We start from the raw sequence: 10,259 nt of genomic DNA on the forward strand, positions 1-10,259 counted from the left end.
CCCCTGGGGGGTGATTTCTTGCTTTCTGTCTCTATGTCTCTGTCTGTCTGGCGAGCGCACGCGCCCTATAGCGAAAACCTCTCCCCAAAAAAGAAAAAAGGTTGCACAAATTTATACCCCAATCTTTGAGGTATAAACTCTACTCCTGGTAACCTTGCTTGCCTTTAATTAATTAATTAATTAATTTGTAGAGATTTTTTGCTACAGGGCAAGTGCACTCACCAGAAAGAGACAGAGAGACAGAAAGCGAGAAATCACCCCCCATGCCATAGCCCCTTCTCCTCCATTCTCCTCTTGGCATCTTGGGCATGCATGCACATGTGCCCAGCATGAGTTTAAGCCACTGGGTCCAGGACTTGAACTGTGGTCAACTCTATGGGAGTCCAGTGCCAACTGCTGGTACCTTTACATTTTATTTTTAGAAGAAACAATAATATAACTCTTCATTTGATAGGTGCAAGTGGTTACTAGGTTAGTATTTAATGAATGTAATCTCAGGACCCAAGTTAATCTAAAACTTTGGGAAATACAAAAACAGGGGTAGATTTGAGAAAATGCGGTGAGATACTTAGCAGTACAAGACAAAAAGGGTCTGATGTGGCTACATGAAAGAAAGCATTTAATTTTTGACAACCTGTATTGGTCAGAAGTGGTAAAGGTCTAGAGTGACGCCTACTTTCCACTTTAGTTCTACAGTCACTCTTGTTCCAAGTCCTCCTCCCAGGAGGCGAATATTACCAGTTATTTGGGCTTCTTTCCAGTTAAGTATGCATATATAAGCCAATATATCTATATCTTCCTCTCTGCTGCATGTCTTTTGCCCATGAATAGTTTAATGGTATAAATACTGAACTATCTTGATGGCTTTTACATTGCCTTAAGAGCAACGTGATGATGCACCATTTCACCGCCAAGTCAGCCAACTGACTAATGCTAGGAAGGTACACAGATAGGGCAGATAACACAAGGGCTCCAAAATCTGTGGAGGGTTTTGGGTTAGCAGCTGGCATGGAGGTCAAGGCAGCCAGATTACACAGAAAAGGCAGCCAGATCATACAAGACTGGTTGCGGGTGTGAGTCCTGGACACAGTAGCTGAAAAAACATGCTGCGCACATGTGTGTGCATGCCCCAAATCCCTAAAGAACGGAGAAGAGATTGCAGCATGGCCATGTCCCCCTGGGCATGCACATCCCATAATAAAAAAAAAAAAAGAATCCTTGGAGGGTTTTTAAACTAGAGCATGTTAATTATATAATTTACATTTTTTGGCTAGAGGGTGCATGTGCTTTTCCAAAGAGTGTACAGAAGAGAAACAGAAAAAGTGAGGAAGTAGTTCCCCACCCACAGGAGATAATCACACTGTAATACTTTCTCTATTTCTTCTTTTGGGATCTTGAGCATGCATACACACATACACTTGCCATGTTTCCCTCAAGTCACCTGGTAAATGACTAACTGTGCAGGTCATGTGAGATTCAGCCATCTTAACATCACCACCAGCTGGACCTAATTCACATTTTTACAGATAATTTAGACTGTAGAACAGGGAATAAATAAGGAGATAAATTATGAAGACATTTTATCCAAGAAATGACTGGTTTAGAGAGGGGGAAGCAATGAAAGAGGCTAGGCCCAGCCTTGATGATGTAGGCACTGGCCCACCAAACTGCAGCACTGGAAGCCACATGGCTGCCTACAGGTTTAGGACCCCAGCCTGGTTGACCTGAAACCCAACAGGTGTGAGTGCCCAGGATCCACAAGACCTGGAAGGCTGAGGAAAGGGGATTACTGTGTGAGACAGAAGGAGAAAGAGATTACTGAGACATGTCAATGGCACCTCTCTCTCAAAATAAATAATCATACATACATACATAAGAGGACTGACAGAAGATATACTTTGGAGGTCAACTGTATTTGCTGAATGAATGGGATAATGAAGATTAAGGGGGCTATTTTAAGATGACTCATAGGGACATTTTAGCTTGAATACGTAAGGTTTAGTTCTGAGGCACTTAAATTTGGATGTATCTTATTAATATTACCTCTTATTAGTATTAATATAAATAATTAAATATAAGGCATCAAAATGAAGATGTAAAGCTGATAGTTGGATATATAAACTGGAGCTTGAGACCAGGATTAGAACTAGAAATTTAAGGTCATGCGATTTTTATTTTTTTTAGAGAGATTTTTGCTATAGGGTGCATGAGTTCATCAGACAAATAAGACCGAAAGTGAGAAATCATCCCTCAAGGGGAATGGCCACACTGCAATCCCTTCTCCTCCATTATCCTCAGAATTTTGGGCATGAACAAACACACACATGCACTTGGCATGAGTTTTAAGCCACCAGGTCCAGGACTTGAACCACAGTTGGGAGTCCAGTAACATGACCATTAAGCCATCAACTGGTCTATTTTAAAAAAGATTTTTGCCATAGAGGGTGTGTGCTCTCTAAAGACAGATTGAGAGGGAAAGCCCCTGTGGGGGTGGGGGGGGCGGCTACACCGCAATTCCTTCTCCTCCAGGGATCTTGGGCACACATACACACGTGTCCAGCATGAATTTCAAGCCACCAGGTCTTGAACTCCAACTGCTGTTGGCCATAAGGGAGTTTAGTGACATATTCACAAATTGTTGTTAAAGATGACCCTGAAAGGTTAGAGAAGACAGTACAGACTCCAGCTATTGCCTACTCTGTCTGATAGTCTATCACATTTACAAACTAAGAAAAAGAGGAACACACTAAGGACCAGCCATTGACATGAAAACCAAGAAGTATCAATGAAGAAGCGCCAGAGTCTCAATGTGCATTAAGTAGTCAACTCTACAGAATACTGCTAGGAGAGTAATAAAATGACTATGATCTGGCTGTATGAAGAGTAACTGGTGACCTTAAGAAAAGTAGCTCAGTGGAGTGGTGAGGGTAGCAGCCTTACTGGAGAGAAAACTGGGAGATAGGAAGGGAAGAAAAGACAAACTACAGATACTTCTTTCATAGTTTAGTTTTTAAAAAGTAGAATGAAAGAGCCGAGCAGTTGTTTACAAGAGTACATTTGTACCCTGATGTAAGACTGTGGGGGTGAATAAATCAACTTATCAGAGTAGGGTGAAAAGTAATTTAGTGCTCTTACTCTAATTAATTTTACATGAAACTATGCCCTACCCCATATGGTTTATTAGGGAAATTTATAAGGAAGATCTCCAACTCTACCATCAACAGTCCTTTTAGAGCAAATAAATACACCATCAGCCCATTTAAAATTTTCTTTCTTCCTCTGTAACAAGTGTTATCATATGGGCCATTTTTATATTAACTAGAAATGAGAAAATATAATGGAGAAAAGAAAAGAAAATTTAAACAGCCATTTCAATTGGTGAAATGCTATTTAAGTATTTTCATCATTCGGTGGGTATCTTTAAATAGCCAACAATACCCTGATAAATTCAATAAAAACATACCTGAAATATGGTACAAAATATTTATAATAGAATTCTTATATATTTTCACATTTATCTCTCAATGAATAAGATTACCCTATTTAATATACAATAACATGGTAGAACAGAGAGAGACAAGCTCTTTACAAACAACTCTTGGATATGTTAACACAGAATTAAAGAAATGAGTCATTTATATACTCTCCATTCCAGCACTGATGTAAAATTCTTACTCCAAGAATTCTTTAAGACTGGTATCTCCATCAATTGAATATAGTACTGTCATAACTTTCTGGTAAGGAAGAATTAGGTATCTTTAAAGACCAGAAGAAACCAAGGAAACCATTTCTTCTTGTGGGCTAATTCTATAAATAAACATGCACTGATTTTCAAGCAACTCCTAGAACAAGAGTGAAAAAATAGATGCTTGTTAGTGGTGACCACTAGAAGCATGGAAATCAACATGGAAACCAACATCTGCTGACTCTAGATTACAAGATGTGATTTAACTAATGTGACACAAAAAAATTATTAAATTCTTATAATGGGAATTACGAACAAGCTACAGAACATACAGAGCCTTGTTTTCTTTCCCTGACCTGCCATAGAAAAATTATTGGGCTCTGCTGATGTGGCAAACTTTTAAGGCACTACGCACTACGGACAAGGCACGTAGAAGGCTTAGGCTGGATTCCCAGTACTACCTACAGGCTGGGAACAAGTGGCGTGTGCATATAATTCCAGTGACTTGAGGAGGCCAAAGTATGATCGCCAACGCAGGACTAACAGCTCAAGGGTGGTCTGAACACTGAGACAGTCTTTAAAAAACCAAACCAAAACAAAACCCTGTTTCCTTTTTTTGGTGTTAGATGACCTTCTGACTATTTTCTCCATCATACATATAAACATACACAACTTTCACTATTTTTACAATATCGAGATCATTGTTACATCTTTTATGATTTTGCATTTATCACACCAGAGCATTTTCCAACTATTTATTCCACACTTTAAATGGCTACACAGTGTCTAAATTTATCTAACCATTATTTCTAAACATTTTTTGTTTTTGAGCTTATGCTATAATACAAGCTCTATACTGATCATGACTATACCAATAACTATCACTGTATATTAACTAATGTCTTAGGAAATACTCAGGTGATTTGCTAAGTAATGTATAATATTTTGAAAGCTGTGTTTTAAGGTATTTTTATTTTCAAAGCTAACATTTTTGCTACATAAAAAATCTTAATGGAAGAAAATAGGTAACAAATCCCTGAATCCTGAAAATGGGTATATAGAGGAATGTCAGAAAAGAGACAATACCACAAGACTATCTTCAAAAGAATGGATTTTATTAAAGGTGGAATGGAGACATTTCACACCAAGACAATGCTTTGATGATGGTTCCAGCCCCCTGGAGATTTGCTTCTCTGTGTACTTTGTATAAAAGTTTTTAGAAGAATTACAAATGAACATAAAGCACAATGAATTAAGGTACCAAACTAATACTCATTATGATATGGTTTTAAGGTGGTAAAATAAGACTATGCACCATGTCAATAAAGCTGTTAATGGAGTCTTATTTTAATAGGCTTTAATAGCTTAAAATGCTAATTTCAATTACCAAATTATCTGAGTAAAGAAAATTACTTGGTAATGGTCACTTTGAAGGGCAGTACTTTGTAACTAGTTTAGCAATAAAATATTGCTATTAAAATGCTTACTTTTCACCCAGAGAATTCAAGAGTTTAAATGGATATTTGGAGACAATGTTAAGATTTCACTCACTCAAAACTGAGCACTTTTATGCAAAGTATCATAAGCAGCTTTTTAAAGGGAAATAGAAATTAACACCATATTTCTGTCATCCACACTGAAGTTAATTTTTAAAGCAACTTCCTCAGGAGCTACTAAAATACACATAGGCAGTAAATAAACCTAATGAGCATTTCTTCTAACACTTAACCCTTGATGGTTAAGTGACTAGTCTGGAAGAATGGCCTAAGAACAGTGTATATAACCAAAATGACACTTAGAAAAATGAGATGGCAAAAACAAAACAAAAAATTTAAAAAATGCTCCACAAATAGATCATTCATAAAAAACTTTCCAGTGTGCCTTTTCCTGACAACTTTTTTCTGTGATTCAAATCATGGAACTCCTTATTTTGCCACAAACTCAAAAAAAAAAAAAAAAAAAGTGTGATAAATAGGTTCTTTTTAAACTTATCATTTACCTCTATAGAAAGTAAACACAAAATCTACTTGTGATTTCTTAGCAGCCTCTTCACAAAAACAAAATACCATCAAGACAAAGGGAGAAATGACATGAAAGCAAACAAATGCCATATATATTTGATAACTGTATTTTATAATCAACAGTTGACAATAGCTTTATCACTTCTTTGGCTCATCTTATGTAGATAGAAATAGCTTTTAGAGCTGAAATTGCAAAGCACTTCAGTGTATTAACTCCTAGGAAATCCTTTTACAGGGAAAAAAAAAAGTGCTAGAAATGATGTCAAAAAAGAAAATTCTATCTTGAGAAGGCAGGATAACAAGTCAGTGTTAAACAGGTAGTTTCTATGTGTGATACTTTAAAGAGTAATGAACCCTCCCTAAACTGCTATTTTACAGGTTTTCCAACAGAAAGATATGGTGTTTGCTACCAATAATCTAGGACTTCAATATTTTAAAAAACTCTTCTAAGATACCTCAATAGTTTTAACTGTGTGCCAGGCTGTTAAGTCCTTGGGGACACTTGTTTCACACTCTCTTATACACCCTCACAGTTATTAATTTCAACCAATGTACTTGATGCAGCATGCCAAAATCACCTGCTAAAAAATAATGAGATGTTGAGACCGGCAGAGGGAGTAATGGTTATGTTGCTGGACTCCCATGTAGCCAACAGCAGTTCCAGTCCCAGACCCAGTGGCTTAGAACTCACACCAGGCAAGTTGTGTGTGTGCTAAAGATCCCAAGAAGAGGAAGGAGAAGGGGTTGCGTGTGGTCATCTCCCCAGGGGATGATTTCTTGCTTTCTGCCTCTTTCTCTTACTCAGAAATAATAAAATACTAAGCGCATGCCCTATAGCAAAAATCTAAATTTTTTTAATTTTTAGGATATATAAGCTTATTACACCATTAATAAAAAAAATTGGGTTCTAGAGATGTGGAAGCGATAAATGAATAAAATGGCAAGCATTATGTGAAGAAGTAAAGGCTAGTTTTTTATTTTGTAATTTAAATACTAACTAGCAATATATAATTTTTTATAAGTACCTACCCTCTCTGCACCTTTAAAAAAAGAAGTCATTTGGAAAGAGTACTTAAAGACTAAAGAAGGCATCTCTGGACTTTGGTATTATTCTGTACCAGAAACCATTTCCCAGGTAGGCCCTTTCAAAGCTTAAACCTTAATTCCTAAACTTTGTGATTTCTTCTCTCCAAATACTTCTAAAACCTTAATACCCAGAGAAAACTATATAGTATATATTTATTCATATAACTGCTCGAAGTATGCAATGCCCAACACTTACTTTTAAAGTCAATGAAGATAGGGCAATAGCATTGAGGTCCACCATCTAGCTCAATTGCATTCAATTAAAAAGATTCATGCAGAAAATGTGGGTTCTAGATCAGTCCCCAAATACACATTTTGAGGTGAGCTTATCAACTAAAACAGTAAACAATAATAACAACAATAAACTTGCTTGGTGGCACACAATAGCACCTAGCATACGGGAGTTGAAATAATGAGATAAAATCACCAACAATTATAAACGTATTTTTCTTCATAATTGAGTTTTTTTGCTTTGTGAATGAAGAAAACTTTATTCTTACACCAAACTGTATTTCTTCAGCATGACAATTTTTGTAATGTCAGAGAATGTCATTTTAATCTTTATCTAAATCTTAACCAAATTTGCAAATAATCCATCATAATAAAATACTAAGATTCTGATGTATCATCACCACAGCTGGATGGAGTCTTTAAACGAAGGAAAATTACTCAAATTACTAGAATTAAAATATAGTAATCCTTAAAAAGTTATCTGAAACACAAATGTAAAATTAAAGAAAAAAATTTGAAGTGATGGAAAAATAAAGTCTTAAAAAACCGGATTTTATGTTTGCATAACTTTCGGTGTAGTGGAAGAGTATTTTCTTACTTGGTTGGACTAAAGCTTAAAAGCCACAAGTGATTGTCTTTTACAATGAAAACTATAATTAATAAAAAAAAATTCAAATGAAAAAACTTCAAGACACAAAGTACTAGCGACTAATCCTACAGAAAATGCACTTTGTTAGATGTCCCAGCCAGTAGCCTCGCCTACTGGTCAGAAGGGAGATCCACAAAAATGAATTAAGTGGCAAGAAAGGCAAACACAAATTCAGAGAAAGGGAGGAGTCCTGACTTACATTTCATAGAATTATCGCCTTTTCCTTATCTATAATACATCGAAAATAACGTGCTGTTATCATTCGACTGCACTGAATGGCATTTGCAACTTTCGTTCAAATAAAATCCAAAGAAGGGGGTAAAGCTGCCGAAATCTTGGAAGAGATTATCAAAACATAGTCCATTTCGAAGGACAAAGTAGATTTAAAAATTTTTTAGCTTCCTCGGAACTAGACATATTATGAAAATACTACTTTGCAGACGCATTGCTCTGCTTTCGAAGGACAAAGTAGATTTAAAAATTTTTTAGCTTCCTCGGAACTAGACATATTATGAAAATACTACTCTTTGCAGACGCATTGCTCTGCTCAGCTCCGATTCTCTCCCCGCCTCCCTGGCCGGCCCTGTCTTTCCTTCTGTAAAAAGACTCGGGCTGACAGACGGTTCGGTCAGCAACCCCGATTTTCTCTACCAGGATTTTGAATTGCTAAGCGAGGTCGAACCTCAAACAAATGGAAGAAAAGTCTAAGATGTAAACAAGGTAAAAAGAAAACACCACATCAGCTGTGGGAGCCGGGGCGAGGCCTGCGCCCCCCCAACCCACCCCACCCGAGCCCTGTAAAAAGACTCGGGCTGACAGACGGTTCGGTCAGCAACCCCGATTTTCTCTACCAGGATTTTGAATTGCTAAGCGAGGTCGAACCTCAAACAAATGGAAGAAAAGTCTAAGATGTAAACAAGGTAAAAAGAAAACACCACATCAGCTGTGGGAGCCGGGGCGAGGCCTGCGCCCCCCCAACCCACCCCACCCGAGCCCACCTCTCCTTTGCTGGTCTTCGCAACAAAACCGGAAAAGATAACCAAAAAATTAAAAAGAGGAACACCGCAAGGAAAACCAAAAAAGCGCCTTTACAGTCCCCTTTAGTCCCCGGTCCAATTCTCTACCAAAGCACCCGGCCCACCCCACCCCCCAGGGGTCCCGGCGCCATTTAGCTCCTCTGAAGCCGCCGCCATTTTCCGCCCCCGCCGGATCGCTGCTGTGCCTCGGCGACTACTCTATCTTCTGCTCTGCAGCCGGCGCCCCCGCCGCTGGCCCGGCCCTGAGAGGGAGGCCCTGGCCTGAGCGTGTGGGGAAAGCAGCTTCAGCGTCACGAAGGCCCGGCTCCGACCCCGCCCGCGGTGCCCGGCGGAGCGGCGCTGGCGGCAGGTGGGACCTGAAGGTTCCATCGCACTTACTTCCTGTTTTGGGTCCGGGCACTTTGGAAGAACCAGGATGGAGGCTCCAAAAAATACCAGGATGGAGGAAGCAGCCACGGGCGAGAGCCGCTGCAGCTGGAGTGAGCGAGCGCGACGAGCCACCGGAAACGGAGGTGCGGCCGCGCCCCGCCCCCCAACCCTCCTCACGCTGCCCCTCCCGCCTCCCTCTCCCGCGGGGCGGCCCCACCCGCCGACTGTGGCGTCACTTCCGGCTAAGTCTGAGCGCGAAAAAAGGTCTGGGTTATCCAAGCTTCTTAGGCAGAGGTTGTCGGTTCCGGTTCTGTCTTCCTACAAGGGAATCTCCGCACCGATTATCCGACCGCCAGTGTTATTAAGGAGGCCCTACCCTTTGCTGTAACTGTCCCCGTCCCCCGCCCCTCGCGCCCGACTTTGGGGACAGTTAGGCCTTGCGGGCGGAGTTTCCTAGTTCCCGGAGGCTCTGAGCGGATGGATGCTTTGGAGTGGAACGGTTCGAACGCGGTATCCGAGTGCAGAGAAAACAGGGAATGTGTGCCTGGGACTGTCGTGCTTTAGGCGCTTAAAAGGCAGTGTTATGTTCTTTGCTGTGTGATGCAGTTCTTGATGAAGTGTGCGCTCGCTGCAGTACTAGGAAGTTGCTACTCGGTTGTACAGTGGTCTCCCTCGTTGGCCGTTTTGCGATGACCTGGATAACTTGGAAGACTCATACTTGGGCCTCGACCCCAGACAAGTCTCTCAGAATCTTCGTGAGATCCGGGTAGTTTTATTTGGCTTTGTTTTTAAAGAGTTCCGAGACAGAATGGAGTCCGATTGAGTCGTCCTAACTCTATTACGTTTTGATCCAACCTCACATTACTTGTGTATAAAGCTGCATGTATTATATACTCCTTTTTTTTCTCTAATGAGATGTTATAAAAATTAGACTTGGCTAGTATTTTTGTATCCAAGGAATGTATGGAGACTCAATTACTACATCGTGATAATGTAGTCACCTTCAATAGTGAAGGTCAAATGAAAGCTACCAGGAATATGTATGTACTAAATGGGTTTTAACTAACAAATGAGGTTAAGATTTAGTGTTTTGTTTTTGTCTGATATTTTAGCAATATCGAACCATTCTGGACTCCTTGCATACAAAATATAATTGGAAAACTAAGTGCGAGTCACACTAG

At 39.7% G+C, this 10,259-nt stretch overlaps 1 protein-coding gene across 8 annotated transcripts in view; it reads right to left on the bottom strand.

Moving 5' to 3' along the window:
• DMTF1 (cyclin D binding myb like transcription factor 1) overlaps positions 1-9,215 on the bottom strand; it is a 62,288-nt gene extending 53,073 nt beyond the window's left edge. For 7 of the 8 annotated variants that reach the window (XR_336015.3, XM_014591685.2, XM_006158735.3 and 4 more), the window contains exon 1: positions 9,088-9,215. The gene's annotated coding sequence lies outside the window, so the exon portion shown is untranslated. The remainder of the gene's footprint in view (positions 1-9,087) is intronic. The other variant, XM_014591686.2, reaches the window with a different exon arrangement.
• Positions 9,216-10,259: the final 1,044 nt, after the last annotated feature.

The sequence above is a fragment of the Tupaia chinensis genome, unplaced genomic scaffold (assembly GCF_000334495.1).
Source record: "Tupaia chinensis unplaced genomic scaffold, TupChi_1.0 Scaffold000606_1, whole genome shotgun sequence".
In the NCBI taxonomy this organism is placed as follows: domain Eukaryota; kingdom Metazoa; phylum Chordata; class Mammalia; order Scandentia; family Tupaiidae; genus Tupaia; species Tupaia belangeri.